Source organism: Limulus polyphemus, unplaced genomic scaffold (assembly GCF_000517525.1).
Source record: "Limulus polyphemus unplaced genomic scaffold, Limulus_polyphemus-2.1.2 Scaffold666, whole genome shotgun sequence".
Lineage (NCBI taxonomy): Eukaryota > Metazoa > Arthropoda > Merostomata > Xiphosura > Limulidae > Limulus > Limulus polyphemus.
The window spans coordinates 280,000-290,999 of record NW_013666276.1 but is presented as its reverse complement, the minus strand read 5'-3'; the positions used below and the strand labels follow the sequence as shown (position 1 = coordinate 290,999).

Below are 11,000 nucleotides of genomic sequence, written 5' to 3'. Positions count from 1 at the left end.
TAGCTTACTTTTACTTTTCATAACTTTGTTTTTATTTTTTTTATATATAATTTCTCTCTTTATTAGTTTTCTTGCTTTCATTTGTGTTCTTTGTTTTTGTCTCTACCACCTTGATTTATCTTATTCGCCTTTTCCTTCATATTATTATGAATTACTTTCTGTCACTATTTTATCTCTTTTTTTTTCATTTGTTATTTCTCTGTACTCATTTGATTATTCAGTAACTTATCCATGTGATTATCACGCTTCTCCCTTGTTTCAATACAATATTTCTTCTCTTTCCTTCAATATTACATTGCAATGAAATTTGTTTTCTAATTATAGTTTTTTAAGTTGCCTATCTCTTGCTCTGTTCTTGTTTAATTCAATATTATTTCAGATTATTTCTCTAGCGTTTCCCATATTCAAATATTGCCTTTTTTTACTAATATTAAACTTTCTTACCTTTCAAAATTGATCCTCGTTAAGGCTCGTTTCCATTTCTATATTGATTGAGCTGATTTGTAAGGTGGCTCTCATTAAGTACAAGCTTTTCCATAAAAATATGAATAATTTTTTGTATTAGTTTCCTTCATCAATTTTAGATATTTCGTACTACATTCAGCATAACACATTAAATTAAATATAATATAAATACAAATAAAATGTCATACAAACAAAACATTTTATCAAAGGACGCGACATCATTGACACTAGATTAATGACGGGAAAACAAAGTCTAATAATAAGAAAGAAGACGGTTGGCAAGACACAAACTATTTTTATTTATAAAAGCTTCGAATATATCGGAATACATATATTTCATCTTCAGCGAAATCTGGAAGTAAATATTATGTAATATGTTACGAAAGTAGCACAAATTATAAGTTGCATGAAACATCAAGTTAAAATTATTCTAAACAAAATGCTGAGTGTTAAGTGAAGCTATTTGAAATAATTTTAAGTCTAAGGATGTTTATAAGTCATTAAAAGTCGGACAGTCTTTTGCTATGAGTAAGCTGGGTGGCTAGGTTTAAGTATTGGACGGTCGGTCATATTGGATACTCCTAAATGTTCACAAACTCTATTTTTTAAGTGGCGTTTTATTTTGTGTTTGCCATTGTACGTGACCTTACAGTCATTACACGTTTTCGATATTTATATTGAAAAAGTGTTAAATGCGGAAGTGAGGTCTATATATTAGTGTAAATGAATTTGAGGTTTTAACTATGACGGATAGCTTTTGTAAGATTTTTGAGGTAGAAAATTTATTTCCTTCTTTGATAATCCCGACGTCTATGAAAGTTAAAGATCCACATTCTTCCAGTTTGGATGCGAACGTGATATTGTTGAGAGTTCAGATACGTAAGAAATTTAGAAACATGACTAGATTGTCGATCTTGTTTGTTTGTTAAATTTCGCTCAAAGTTACTCGAGGGCTCTCTATGGTAGCCATACCTAATTTAGAAATGATAGACTAGAGGGAAGGCAGCTAGCCAACACCACTCTCCACCTACTTATTGACCAACGAAAAGTGGGATTGGCCGTTACTTATAACGCTCCCACGGCTGAAAGGACAAGCATGTTCGATGACAGAACAAGACTGTCGAAACATCAAGAAAGAGTCACCTGCATATCGTTTGTACAGAATAAGTTTGAATTCGGGTGGGCAGTTTTCTAGCTAATTGCTTTCATGATAGAATAAAAAAGTATTGGCTATTGTTGGGCACAGTGGGGATCTTGTGGTGATTCCATCTATCTGGTCATAAATGACGTTATTAAATAGAAAATGGCTTAACTTCAAGAGGAATTTTAGCACAGAGAATATCAAAATTTGCCATAACGTAATAATCGGTAACAGTAGGTTATTTCAAAGTAAGGGATTTAAGAAGAGGAACACTAATTTTAAAGGGTTTCTAATTGCAGGAGCCTACGACTGAGAGAATAGGACAGAGAGTGTATCCAGTTTTGTGCAGACCATAAAGATTATCGGATTTGAGCAATTGGTGGAAAGTCGTTTCAGAGATAATATATTGGTCTTTAAGGGTCTTGAGAAAAGGTAGCATCTTATCTTCTTTCTCTTAAAAGCTAGAGAGAAAGTAAGTCAGTGTCTAGTTTTTTTAATTTACAAGGGTCGTTTGAGTTGCTAGTTGATTTTATCAATTTAGTTGACGTTTTCCGTAATGAAAATGTCATTACTTTTGTCAGGTTTAGTAATAATATCTTTGTTCTTGGTTAGTTTCAAGAGCAAGTGGTTCAGCATCGTTTAATGGAAAGGTAGGATGATAGGATTATATCTGTAGAATGAAGAAAAAACAATGTTTTTACAAAATCGTGCACTATATTAATGTTCAGGTTAGGGTTCTATAAGCCTTTTCACAATTATAGACATAATTAGCACTGTTGAGTATGACAGCTGCAATGCTGAAATCACGGCCTTTGATTAGAACTTGTTTACATCATCAGGATTAAAACATGGAGAGGAAGGTAAACAAAGTCTCATGTTTTGAAGTTTTATATTTTGCACTTGCTCTTGTGTGGTTATTATTATTTTGTTATTCTTAAGAATTAAACCCACCAGGTGGACAAATTCAATATAAGAAACAGGAAATACTTGATGTTTTAGGTTAGACAGATGTTATCAGTAGTGGTTAGCCCTATCTCTAGAATTCGGCAGGCACTGTATGCAGATGAGTTCTTGTGATTTTTATTTGCAAATTTAAAACGGAGGAAAGTTGGTGTCGGTTTGTGTTGTCTACATTCTGTAAGAAATTAGATACTGAGTGCGGCTTTTTCGGTCCTAAAATCAACCTTTTCACAAAAGCTGAAAAGTCGTAGAGCCTGGTAATAACATTGGCAATATATTTATGATCGGAAAAACAAAATCTAATAACAAAGCTGAAGACGGTTGACAAGACACACAGCATTTTTATTTACAGAAGTTTTGAACGCTTCTGAATACACTTATTTCATCTTCATCGCAATCTGGAAGTAATATTCTTATCACATTTACTAACTAATTGTATAGTAACTTCAATAACTAATTTGTTTAATATATCCATTAAAGTGGTAAACTGGAGAAGTAAAGATTATATACCGAAGTGGCACAAATAATAAGTTGCATGAGACATCAAGTTATACCTATTCTTAAGAAATGACTGAGTAACAAGTGAAAACAATAATTAGAATAATTTCAGGTCTAACGATGTTTGTAAGGCATTAAGAGGCGGATGGTCTTTTTCTATGAGTAAGCTTTCTTTGATGAGGAGTTCAAGGTCTGAAGATCTTTTAGCAATGATAGAGAAATCGTTACATGAAATATTGTGATCTATGGCTTCAACATATGAACAAATAGCTGGGTTTAGGTAATGAACGGTCGGTCCTATTTGATACTGCTAAATGTTCACAGACTCTAGACTTTAAGTTACGTTATATTTTGCCAATTTACATGATTTAACAGTCAACACAAGTATACTTATACAAAGCATCATATATAAAGCACTAACTCAAAAACAAGTTTCGGAATTAAATCCATTCTCATTAGTAATTGAATGTGCTTGTACCGTTTTAAGATATCATCACCTCGTAAAACATAAAAGCAATTTTCCAGGATTTTTTTTTATTTCTCGTCTACTCTTTTCCTCTAGAATATGCAAATATATTATCCTACAATACGCTATTTTACTATAGTGCATCACCACTACGCCAAATGTCATAGAACGAAACAACGCATTTGGAGCATGCGTAATAGACGATCCGATAATCGATAGTCGTGTCATACGGAACAAAAATAAACTTATTCAACATAATGAGTATAATTTTTTAAATCAAATAATGCATTATATATAAGGCATTTATACATATTATTTAGCATAATGTTTCTCTAATTTCGGAACTTAGGCGGAAATTTAAATAAATTAAAGTGAATAGCTTAAGTAACATTTTTGACGACATGATTAAGAATGATTAAATGAGTAACTATAATCTTATTTTTATTTATTTTTTTAGGGGGGAGAGCAAAAGTTTTTCATCTATTACTCCAAATGAATAATTTGTAAGTCCATCTTCAAAATTTCTTTTTCACTGGACTTAAATATTTTCGTTTTGGTTACTTGTGATCGTTTGATAAATAGCTTGAAGGTTTTTATGTGTCTACAAAAAAGCCCTGTGCTAATAGCTTCATATCGTTATCGCTATCAAAAATGTTAGTGATGATATTTTTTCTCTCTTTCAAAAATTTACCTATGTCGACATCGCTTGATAGCTGATCTGAGCTGAATTAGCTGATCTGAGCTGCATCAGTATTTCTAACTTACTCCAAAGGAAATCAGTGCTAGTGCTTTTCTTCTTATTGAATAGAAATATGGACAGTGTGAAGAAATTATCTTCTCATGTGCTGAAGGCATATTTGTTTGAAGGAAAATGATAACTTTTTCGTTTCGTATTATATACCAAGTTCAACTGTGATACATAACATTAATGTGCTAAATCTAAGAAAGGTGGCAAACGTTAGCTATTGGTTTTAATGCATTTAAATTCAAGAACCATTATACAGATTTTCGAGTCACCTGTTAAAGAACTAAACAGGACAAGAAAAAGGACCATTCTATCATCATTATACAAATATAAATTAAGGTAAATTTAATCAAGGTTCAATTGTTATTCTTTTTTTAGATAAAAAGCAATAGTAAAAAAACTACAGCTTTGTAGTTTAAAGAAGTGTATAAAAGAAAATATTTTCTTTAGAAAGAGAATGAAAAAAAGATTACACAGCAATAAAATGTAATCGTAGCTTTTTCTTTAAGGTCCTGGCTTAGGTAGAATCCACCGCTACATTCACTGATTTCTGTAACACAAATGTGCTTACCTTAAATGTCCAATGATGTAATAGACATTCCTCATTATTTTGACTAGTTTCGGTGATGCCCAGTGGTTAAACTGTGGAATGAATGTTAGGATTCAGCCATCTTGGGACAGAAGCTAGTCGGTTGTTCAAAAGGTTGACGTCACAGGTATGCGGAGGTGAGAGCCACTGCGCCAATCCGGAACTCCAATCGGAATGCAATATTTGTGGGAGTGGGCCTCAGTTGCTAGTAGAGACACTGTAACTATGGCAACAAGAAAATACATTAGACTTTGGCGCAGCAAGAATGTCCGATCAGTACATAAAGATAGCATAGCGAAGGGAAAAAATGAAATCAGACAGGGTTTTTTAAAAACCAAACTAATACAAAACTTGTGTAGATATCTTAATTGATTATAGAACAAAACAAAGCTTATATCATTGAAATTCTTGAGATCTAACTTATAGGGTTTGGGTTTCTTATTTTTTTCTACTTTATTCAACCGAATTAAGAAAAATATAGTTCATCGGGGTTTATAAATCACATTCTAGTCTAAAACGTCGTAGCTATAGTAGTTTTAGCCATATAATGATGTTTCGTAACCTAATAAATATTAACAACATCAGAAGTTTAGCACAAAAAGTCCCTGGTTCATTTTCCTATTTTGTATTTTATGTATAAATATATCTTAATCAAAAGTGTTAGAAGCTGAAAAGTCTTTATTTCAAATTTTTAAATGGACGACCATACTTATTTATGGGTCTAGCTATATTAGCAGGAGAACATGTCTGTATAAACTGTAAAATATAACATAGATTATGTTTTGTTCAATTTAACGACACTTTGTGCACACAACGGCCAAACAACCAGAAAAGAGAACCTATATGGTTCATTATTTAATATCATAGTACAGAAAAATTAAAACAACTAAACCAAATTATAGTTAATAACTATACTGTATTATTCTATATGTTTATATAGATACAAGTCTTTTCAACTTTTATTTTTAATTAATTTCATTCTTTTCGATCACTGTATTGATTAGTTTTCAAATTATGTATCCTGGGTTAACTATAGCTAAGTACTTGAAAAGATATAAGAACAACAACAACAACAAAACACGTATATGACAAAAAATGTTTGTGTTTAAATGTTGTTAATATTTCTTGAATGTCCTAAAATAATTTGTAGAGATAGCCAGCCCCATTCGTAGACATATTTGAACAGTATTTCGATTTTTTATTCTTCCCTAGTTACTTTCTACAACTACTGCCATACGTCATCAATCAGAGATATACCAAGTATCATAATAACAATGATATGAAAATACTTATAACTTTCCCACAGTTGATTTTTTATGAATATTGCTAGTTTACTTTTCCTAAGAGGAAATATTTCTGATGTGAAATCATTATAAAAGCTCAAATTATTTATTGCTTTTTCTTTTAATATAAAAATGGTTGCACCATTGTGTCCACTATAAAAGTGAACCTGACCCTCCCAGGTCGGGCACAACGACCAAACGCCGATGGAGCAACGACCACTATAAAATAATCTTATAGGTGAAGATATTGATACAGGATTAGAACATTTCTTTATTCGTCTCTCTGGTTATCTGTCTGGAAATTTTATTTTTATCTAACTCTCTCTATTTGTTTACTGATTAATATATTTATATTAATGTATATGTTGTCAAGGTAATTACTAAAAATCAACTAATATTGATTTAAATTAACTTTAAAACAAATGTTAATAAACTTTTTTTGTGAAAAACACACGCAGAAAACAAAACACAGATCTTGAAATATATATCACACAAAAACGGACTGGTGGATAGTTAGTATTCATAGAGTTGTGGAAATAGTCTCGTGAAGTTGAACAGGATTAATTCAAATATCAATGATATGTTATGTGTACAATCTATGTGACTACGCCGATATATAGATTAAACCGTTGTCATAGAGACTGTTAGTTGTGAAAAGTACGTTACGTTCAATACCAGTAAATTCCTTTTGAACAATGAATTTTCTGGGTTTTTTACTGTTTGGATCATTAGCGTAATATGGCTGACTAATAGATGATTTCAAATAACTTTTAAAACAAATAAATGAAAACTGTCCTGTTATCTTCTACCCTTAAAACTCTATTGCCTGAAATATGGTTTAACATTCTATCATTAATCTATACCAAATTCAACAACAAAATAAACAAGATACTACATTTGATAAAACACAACTTTGATATACTCCAAACAATATATGTATTTTTAACATAATAGTTACTATGCTTCACTTTAACTTCAACTGAAGAATGAAAATATACTGTGAGAGATACAACTGTTATAAAAAGGTTGTTTAAAGGTTAGAAAATTTTCCAGTTTAATAAGATCAGTCAGACTGAAAGAAATAACGACAATAGTAAAATGTTTGTTTTTTTTGCCTTTTTCGATTTTAATTTTTAAAAAAATGTATAAAAAACACAGTATCTGTACAGCAGGGGAAGCGTGAATAAATAAGCATTTTAAGACTCCCTTTATCTAATGTAGAATCCCTTAAGACGTCTGGTGAGATATTATTTGGTTTACGGACGAAAAATTCGTTAACAGCGAGGGTACCCGATTGATAAGACAGTACATACTAATCTTTGTAAGAGATGCGTAAGAAAAATATTCTTAATTAGGTATAGTGATGGCCAGGTTGATTTTTAGCTTAACTCAAAGTACGCCCGCCAGTAGTACAGCGGTATGTCTGTGGACTTACAACGCTAAAATCCGGGTTTCGATACCCATGGTGGGCAGAGCACAGATAGCCCATTGTGTAGCTTTGTGCTTAATTACAAACAAACAAACTCAAAGTACATAGCTTACTTTGATCAGAAGTTGTTGTTATTATATATTATAAAAAAATGAATATTTGGTATAAAAAAGCTCTATAACAATATACTTCATTTTATTTCCGCAACAGTTCACAAATTTAGAAAATGAATTAGTTTATGATCATTGATACACTTGAACATATCTCTACAAGCGTAAGAAGCTTGTTTAACATTCTCCTTGTCATGTGAAAAGAAATGAATGTTCACAAAAATTTACACTACTGAAGATAAATTGCAAGACCATAATCACTAAATAAAGTGAAAACTAAAAAGAAACTAAGGATTTATCTATATAAAATTAGTTGTATACATCAACAACTCTAGACAAACACTATAAGTATGAGAATATTTTTCACTTATACAATATATCACTGATAACTTTGGAAAAACGAATATCTCAATATATTAATCCGCTACAGACACTACTTTAGAATATCTTTCATATACACATATATATAGTCAATATTATTAACAACTGTGAATAAACACTATTTCCGGATATTTTTCATGTACACTTGACATTACTAATAACTGTGAACAATATATGAAAGTAATTTTGTATTGTTGATTACTCTAGACAAATAACATTTCAGCATATTTTTACAAATACATTCGATAATACCGATAGCTTTAGACAAAAACTATTTAAGGATACTTTTCGTATACATTCAAAATTTTTGAGAACTCTAGGCAAGTACTATTTGTAAACACGTTTCACGTATAATCGGTATTTCTTATAACTCTAGGCACTTACTACTTGCAAACATTTTTCACGTATTATTTTTGTTGTTTCTTGAATTTCACTAGAGAGCTACCTGAGTTAACCGTCTATAATTTTGAAGTGAAAGATTAGAGCGAAAGAATTTAGTTAACACCATTCACCGCTAATTCTTGGACTAATCTAATCGAATAGTGTGATTTGATTGTCACTCTTATAACGCACTCAAGACCTTAAGGTGCGGAACCTTGTATCCACAGTTCACCACACTAACCACAAGGCTAGGCACACGCTATTCTAGGTTTTTATTTCATGTACTTACAATATAGGTAAAACTCGATCTCGACACTATTTCAGGATATCTTTTAGGTATAATTGGTATTATCATTAACTCCAAACAAATATTATTCCATAATTTGTTTCCAGCATTTTCTATATTATTAATAATTTGAGATAAACTATTTTAGAATATGTTTCATATATATACTCATAAGTTATTGACTACTTGAGACAAACATTACTTCAGAAGACTCAGCGGTTAATTAGTTTGTTTCTTTTCAATATCGCGCAAAAGTACTCGAGGGCTATCTGCGCTAGCCGTCCCTAATTTTGAAGTGATAGACTAGAGGGGAGACAGATAGTTAACACCTCCGACCGTCAACTCTTGGACTATATCTTTAACGAATAGTGGGATTGATCGTCACATTATAATGGACCTACAGCTGAAAGGGTGAGCATGTTCAGTGACGGGTCTTCGAACCCGCGGCCGCAGATTGTGAGTCAAGCGCCTTAACAGTCAGGTATGCCAATCGTACAGTGGTAAGTCTGAAGGTTTATGACGCTAGAATCTAGGTTTCGATACCCAATCTGTAGCTTTGTGCTTAACAACAAACAAACAAACTCTTTCAGAATATATTTCGCTTACACTAGATATCACTGATAACTCTAAGTAAACATGATATCTGTCGCGGACAGTCATGTTGTTTTATTTCTAGGTATTTTTCACATATTCTCAGTATCAATAGTAACTCTAGACATTCAAAATTTTAAGATTTGTTTTACCTACTTTGTAGCATTCATGACTTCAAATTAACACTATTTTATGGCCTTTTTTCTCATTTAATCTGAATAATCGATGTAGTAATTACGAAATTAATTAATTAGCTACAAGTAGTTAAACATCCGCTAATAAATGAAGGATCGTGATTTTTTGTAAAACCGAAATAAAAGGTTTAAATTACGAATGCAAAAAATGAAGCGAAACAAGATGGTGTAGTAGAAAGGACTATGAAATTAAAGGTTTGAGGATTAAATTTAAATGGAAACAAAACTGATCTTAAAATTTACTTGAATAAATAAAACCAAACTTGGAAATGCAGCTACGGATCCACTAGCTTAGATAATAACTTTTCTGAGTGGAACAAAAGACAAGTTCTATCTACACTTACGATACTTTAAGTGAATGTATACTATATCTCCCTGTGGTAACCATATGGGATTAAACACCAGAAAAACTTTTACCACTCCAACTGCTTATGGATAGCCCTTTGATTCATTGCCTCTGCAATAAAGCCTCACAGCTCTGAGTGAAAACTTCATAGGTTTGTAACATATATGTCTGTTTGCATGTAACAAATAGTAACATAGAAAATCTTGAACATTTGTGCGTTTGTATGTGTATTACTTATTATTATTAATTAAATGAGTGCTAAATTACGGGTAAGTACGCCCCGATCTTATCTTTTTCTTATTTTCTCAGAACTTCATTCTCTGAAATTACTTTAAATTAAGATCCAAACCCAAAACTTAATATAAGAAAGTGTTACCACGCATTTGAACACCTATCTAAGGTAAACAGAACAAACACAAAATTGGCGGTTCATATATACTTACTACACCTCATAATGTAACACTGCAACAGTAGTGACATATTTCACTGTACATTGGCACTCACCTTGAACAGACACTAAACAAACTAAATATTCTTTGAAATATCATATAGCACTAAAATAGTAGCGATAGATTTCACAGAACATTGGAAATCAAGTACAAAGATAAAGCAAGAACAAAACAAACACAAAACCCTTAAAATTGATATAGCGCTGAAACAGTAGAAAAATATTTCAGCTAACATGGGAATTACGAAAAACAGATAACAGGAAAACAAAAACAAAACATGACAAGCTATAAATGCTTTAAAATATCACATTATCATTAGAGATATATTTTACAGAACACTGGTATTTACCAACAACTAACCTTAGCCAGCAGAGGAAAGAAAAGAGACTGGAATCACATTAAGATATCATACAAGACTAGCACATTTGAGTCATATTTCACAGAATATTGGTATTTACTTACAACAAATGAAGGACAAAAGATGATATGTAAAAATCTTTTGAGAAAATGTTGGCACTTATCTACACAACACATCGGACGAAGAAAGAACAAAACATAAACAACTAAACATCCTTTAAAATATGATATAACAATGGAACAGAAGAGACATACTTCACAGAAAACTTGTAATTACCTATAACGATACTAGACAAATGAAAACCAAAACTAAAGCACTTTAAAATACC

At 31.4% G+C, this 11,000-nt stretch overlaps 1 pseudogene; it reads right to left on the bottom strand.

The window, feature by feature from the left end:
• LOC106459830 overlaps positions 1-5,014 on the bottom strand; it is a 180,007-nt pseudogene extending 174,993 nt beyond the window's left edge.
• Positions 5,015-11,000: the final 5,986 nt, after the last annotated feature.